The following is a 6,145-nucleotide window of genomic DNA, read 5'->3' as shown; positions in this document are numbered from 1 at the left end:
CAGGATCTGGGGATGGGGTTTGAGGCAGCTCCCAGCTTGGCAGGATTTAGGGCTGTAGATTTGGGGCAGCTGCCAGCCCAGTGCAGGATTTGGGGCTGCAGGTTTGGGGCTGCACATCCCAATCCCTCAGCACCCATCCTGTGAATGCAGCGGAGCAGCACAGCAAGGTGCAGGACCCCCTCTCACGTCCCGTCTCCCTCATTGATCCATGTCCTCCTGATGGCTGCTGCCCCATCTAACCATGGGATCACAGCAGCTCTGCACACAGACCATGCACATTCCGGTGCCTCATCACTATGGGAGCCGGTTGCCCCAAAATGCAGAGCTCAGGAGCAAACCATCATCATTTCTGTTCCTCCCAAGGAAATACGAGTGGCAGTGGCAGCAGAGCGCAGAGCTCTCTTCCCATCCCCTCTCCCTCCTGCCCGCCTGCTCCACATCCATCCTTTCCTGCTGATTCGGGACAATCTGCGTCCTGTGACCTACTTGTATCTGAGCGCCGAGTGGGTTGGCACTGAAACCTCTCTAAATGTGGTTAACGTGTCAGGATGCACTTACATTTATTTTTAATCCCGTTCTTTTCTCAGCCCAGTTCTGGATGCATCCCCAGGGATGCTGTGCTGGGAAGACTCTGCCTTCTGACACAGCGCAGGAGAGGAGCCGGGAGGGCGGTCACAGGCACACAGCACACACATCCCTCACTGCAAACAAAACATAATAGAGTGGTGTGTGCATCCACAAGGCAGCAAAAGAGGCGGGTGACCCCCAGACCCGCTTCGGGAGGAGCAGGTCAGCATCAGCCAAATGAAACGAATTAATCCAGGCAGAAAGCCTTCCTAAGGGCACGTGGAAGAAAATAAAAATAAAACATGGAAGGAAACGGCTACAAAATGATCCAGAGGCTAATTTTAACCACCATTTGTTTAATGCAGAAGGTGTTGAGGGAAGGATGAAGTTGTCAGCTGTCACTGCCCCGCTGAGCAGCAGGGCCAGAGCTGAGCAGCCCTCACCAGCACCTGGATGTGCAACAGCCTTCAGCTGCACAGAAATCCACGTGCACCCCTTTATGTCTGCACCCCCATGCACCCTCTTAGAACCTTTGTGGTTTTGACTGAATTTCACAGAGACTTCACAGAAAGTCCCTGTTGATGTCATGGTGGTAGAAAGCTGCTGTTGGTGTCACCGTGAAGGACATTGCCCCAGTGCTGTGGGTTGCATGGAGCCAAGAGTGGCTGCGGGATTTGTTTCATGGGGGGCTCAGGGTGTAGGGAATGAGCGTGTGAGCCCACCTGGTGCCGGCAGCAGCATCTGAGCATCATCTCACGCTGTCATATGTGAGCTTGTGAAGGTGTTTGAGGCATGGGAACGTGCTGAAGGGAATGGCAGTGTGACGGACAGATCTTCCCGGCAGCTTTCAGCAGCCCACCCGCTATCAGTCGGGATTTACATCCGCACCACCATCTCCAGGCACCGCTCCAAAGGCAGGAATAGCACACGTCTCATTAACGACACGGCTCAAAGCACGCTCCTGCCAGCAGGTCACTGCTGGGGCTCGGGCCTGGGTCCAGTTTCAGGTCAAAGAAAAGCAGAGCGCGTGCAGCCGGTGGCAGTGGGAAAAGGGAAATAAACAATGCGGTGCTGGGGATCTCTGTGCTGCAGACCGCAGCCTGGTGTTGTCCTATGGCCCCAGTGGGGCTGGCTGGGGGTGCATGGCCGGCACCCTATATGGACATCCCCTGGGGCACATTCCGTGCTTTTTGCAGTGCTGCTTAGCCCCCTCCATCTGCAAACTCCCCACCTCGGGATCCCTTCTCTGCAGGTGATGCGCTGCACGGGCGGTGCCGGTGTGCAACCGTGTGTGTGTGTGTGTGTGTATGCATACGTGTGTGCACGTGTGCACCCCCGGGGCAGCCGCCGCTACGTGTGCACGTGTGTGCGTGCATCGCCGGGAGCACCGCGGGGTCCCACCGCCCTCCCCACCCTCCGCCGCGGCTGCACCGGCACCGGGGAGCCGGCGGGGGTAGGCGGCCGGGGGGGGGCAGCTCGGTGCGGGCAGCGGCGGGGCGGGACCGGGGAGGCGGCTGGGACCGAGGAAGAGGGAGCGCAGCTAGGTGCGGGGAGCGGGGGGAGAGGCGGCTCGGTGCGGGAAGGGAATCGGGGGAAAGGAGGGGACGGCAGGTCCGGGATGTGGAGGGGGGTGGACAGCCCGAATCGGGGAAGGCAGCCCGGGGGGTGTCAAGGGTTCCCTGGGTAGGTTGGGAGGGAGGGAGCGAGGGAACGAGGGAGTGAGGGGAGGGGAACAACCCGGCGGGGGAACGCGGGATAAAGCCCGGTTCGGGATGTGGGTCCCGGGGGCTGGGGAGGTTCGGCCTGATGGGGGCAGGGAGGGAGCAGCCCGGTTTGGAGACGCGGGTCCTTGGGGTTCGGGGGATCGGGCGGGAGCAGCTCGCTCCGGAGGCCGGGTTTGGGAGTGACAGGAGGGGGTGCATCCCGGCTGGGGCAGGCGGTGCGGGGGATGCAGCCCCTCCGCCGCTCACCTCTCTCCTCGCAGGGCGGCGGCTCCATGGCGTCCCCGCGGGCGGCGGAGCTGCGGAGCCCGGGCGAAGCGGCGGCGGACGGCGGCGGCCCGGGGGGGCTCGGCCCGGCTCCGGGCCCGGGGCTGGCGCTGGCGCTGGGCTGCGCGCTAAGCGGGGCAGCGCTGGTGGTCCTGGCGGGGGCTGTGCCGCGGGCGGCGCGTCCCGACCCGAGCGTACCGGCGCGGCAGATGGAGCGGCTGGAAGAGAGGGCGGCGCGGCTCCGCGCCCGTCTCGACCGCTGCACGGTGGCCGGGCTGGCCCTGCTGGCCCTGGGGGGGCTGCTGCTCGCCGCCCTCCTGCTGGCCGCCGCCGCCGCCCGCCGCCGGGCCCGCGCCGCCCGCCGTGCCGGGAGCAACTACGGCTCCGTGCGGCTGCGGCTGCGGCGGATGTCGGCCGAGGGGTCCCGGGCGCTGCTGGAGAGCCAGCTGAGCCCCCCGCCCCAGCGGCACCCCGAGGGGTCCGGATCGTAGCCCCGCACACTCGCCACACCGCAACACCGATGCCATCGGGGAGGCTTCGCCATCGGACACCTTCCCCGCCTCTCCCGGTCGGCGTCCCATCCCGCAGCACCGGGACCGCCTTCCACCAGCAGCGAGGTGACGGCATTGTGAGACGCCCGTGCGATTTCTGTGCCCTGTGCCGGGCTGGACGCGAGGCCGAGCTCCTCTTTGGGATGTAGCATCTGATTTACTGCCATCAGCAATCTTTCGTAGCAATAGTTTCTTGTAAAACTCTGCGGCGTAGCAGAAGAGAAGGGGACCTCAAAGTGACCGCCATCCACGGGGCCACCTCCTCCTGACCTGCAGCCTTCACATCCCACGAGAGCGGGATGAAGGCTGGGACACCCCCCCGTGCCTAGCATCCCACCAGCAGCCCCACAACGGCCTCAGAAACCAGGGTGCTCTGTCTGGAGGAGAGAGGATAACTTGCCGTGCACAGCGGGCTCCTTCTTTTCCTGTTTTAGAGAAGCAGCTCTGCCCCACTGGGGTGCCTTTGTGTTGCTCACAGGAGCCATTGTCTGCAGCTCGAAGGTAACATTGCATCTCGGGAATTAAACATGAAGCATCATTAAAGCACAACGTTCTGTGGAGAGAAAAAATCGGTCTGCGCAGGATGCTGAGAAAGGCAAGGAATTGTCCCATAGGAAAACACAGCCCCACGAAAGCTGGTATTTGTCACAAACTGCCACCAGTTTTTAATCCGTCCCATAAATTCCTTGCTTTAAATGTGCAGAGACAAATCTCTCCAGACAGCCCAACACATGGGGAAGGTTGTTTACATGTGGTACAGTTGCTGGGGCCAGATCTTGTTCCAAGGCTCCTATAGCATCCTTTGGTGTTCCCACCCCTCCCATGGCTGGAGACAGCCTGCAGCCCATGCCACCATCCCCGTTCTGCACAACGGTGTCCATTCCAAGCAGTGCTGTGAAGGGCCACACGTCCCTCTGCCCATCCCTGCATCACCTGCCTTGCTCTGTGTTTAGTATTGGGTCCTGGAATCCTCAAATGGCCTCACACAGGCTGCTGGGAGGCTGCATCTGCTGAACACCTGCATTATATGGGCGCAAGAAATTCTCCTTTGTGTTAGTGTGGGGCTGTTGGAGGGGTGTTAATGGAAGGAGGCTGTTATTGCTGTGCCAGCAGATTGCTGTGCTGTCCCTGAAGGAGGGCCTGGAGGAGTGGGGGAGAATCCTCTGGATTGAAATATAAATATTTAAGGTGAATGAAGTGTGTTGAGGAAGGAATGCCATTAAAGAGGCTCCCCACTGAGACCTGTAGGACTGGAGAATGATTTTGCACAGGAGCAGCAGTGGGACCAGAGGAGAGCAGTGCAGCGGGCTGAAAACATCGAGCCAAAGCGATGATTTATTTAGGAAGCAACCCAAACTATGACCAGGTGGTGAGACAAATCTGCCCCAGCAAGGTGGGCTGGGGCAGGGCAGTGTGGGCAGGATGAGGCCTCAGCCCCACAGTGTCACACCATGGGCTCTGCAGCTGCTAATGGGTGGGTTGGGGCAGCTTTGGGATACCCCTAGAAAAGTCCCTGTGGCCCTGGAGGCACAGTGAAACCCGTCCCATTGGAGAGCACCTTGCATTTCTGCACACCTCCAGCTTCCAATGGAGAAGCTGGCTCAGCACAGAGCTCTTAAGCACCCATCTTCAGGGTCCTGGAGTGTCTGTGAGGGAGGGAACGGCCCCATACACCTCCCTCACTCCTCTACAACAGAGGCTGCTTTGTTTTCCCATCTGTGCAGTATCCATGGTTCTTCCCTTGCACCATCCACGGGCCGTGCAGGATCCTGGCTCGGAGCGTCGTCCGCAGGGTAATTAGCAGAACGAGGGCTCTGCCATCGGGAGCATGAGAGGCAGGTGCTGTTGGCTGGGCGGGCTGGCAGATGGCCTGAAGGACTCTCCAGGGACGTCGAGCCATTGCCAATAATCCAGTGCCTCTCTTCAACTGCGATGTGGAAGCACCTCCTTGGCACTGCGGGAGGAGCAAGGGCTGTGCCTGTGCCAGGATCACACACTCCAGTCCCAACCACTCTTTACAACTCCCCTTAAAAGGAGCTCAAGATGCACCAACCGCTGTGCTCCCTTGCATGCTAACAGCTTCAGTCACTCATGTTAGTGCTGGTATTGCTGGCCATGCTTGGTGCAGGATCCACATCTTCCTGCACCTCTGCTCTCTGAGCACAGACAGCAGAGACCACAGCAGCCCCAAGGCTCAGCCACGAGCCCACAGCCACCCCAGCTCCACGCAGGGTGCTCTTCCTCTTTTCAATCCCCTCCTCTCCCACCTGCTCCCCCAAGCTGCAAGGCACTGCAAACCCACTGGGGTTAAGAGCTGCAGACAAAAGATTGTTTATCAAGACCCGACACAGCCTCTCCTGGCGCTGGATCGTTTTAATTAGCCCCATCAAAGCAGGCTGTGTTTCTCCCTCCTGAAAGGTTGCAGCACATGATTAATGCAGGCAGCAGAAAGCAGCTGTCTCCCGCAGAGAGCCTCTCTGATAAGGCAGAACTGCTTCCTCTCCCTGCAGCACCGTGCATCTCAACCTCACACAGCAAGGTCAGGGCTGCCCAGGAGCTGGGAGAACAGCAGGGACACAGCAAGAGCCTCACCTTGCTCCAGTTCAGCCAAATTTCTATGGCCAGTCCTCCCCCTCCCACATGCACACAGTCTGAGGTTCCACACACTGCAACTCAGCTGTTATCAGCCGTGTTTGTAGGCAAAAGGGGTTTAAAAGGAAAAGCCTTAGGGGAAAAGGGAGAGAGGGGAGCACTTCCCCTTCTTTATTTATGCCTATGCAGCTGCATGCAGTGTAACAACGGTGTTCAGTGCCCTGGAGAGCCAATTACCACCAGAAGCACAGCCAAACAAGGGCTGGGCCATTCTCCATTTAATTTTCTTAATACAGTCTCATCATCTCAGAAAAGCACTGCTGCTAGGAAAGAAGGGAAAGAACAAAGCAGGCTCCCAACTCGAACCCACCACCCCAGATAGGGCAATCACAGACAGAACAGAGCTCCTAAGTGCAGCTCTGGGGCTCCTCTTCTTGTGGGGGAAGA

The sequence above is a fragment of the Lagopus muta genome, chromosome 16 (assembly GCF_023343835.1).
Source record: "Lagopus muta isolate bLagMut1 chromosome 16, bLagMut1 primary, whole genome shotgun sequence".
NCBI lineage: Eukaryota > Metazoa > Chordata > Aves > Galliformes > Phasianidae > Lagopus > Lagopus muta.
This window is presented reverse-complemented; position numbering follows the sequence as displayed.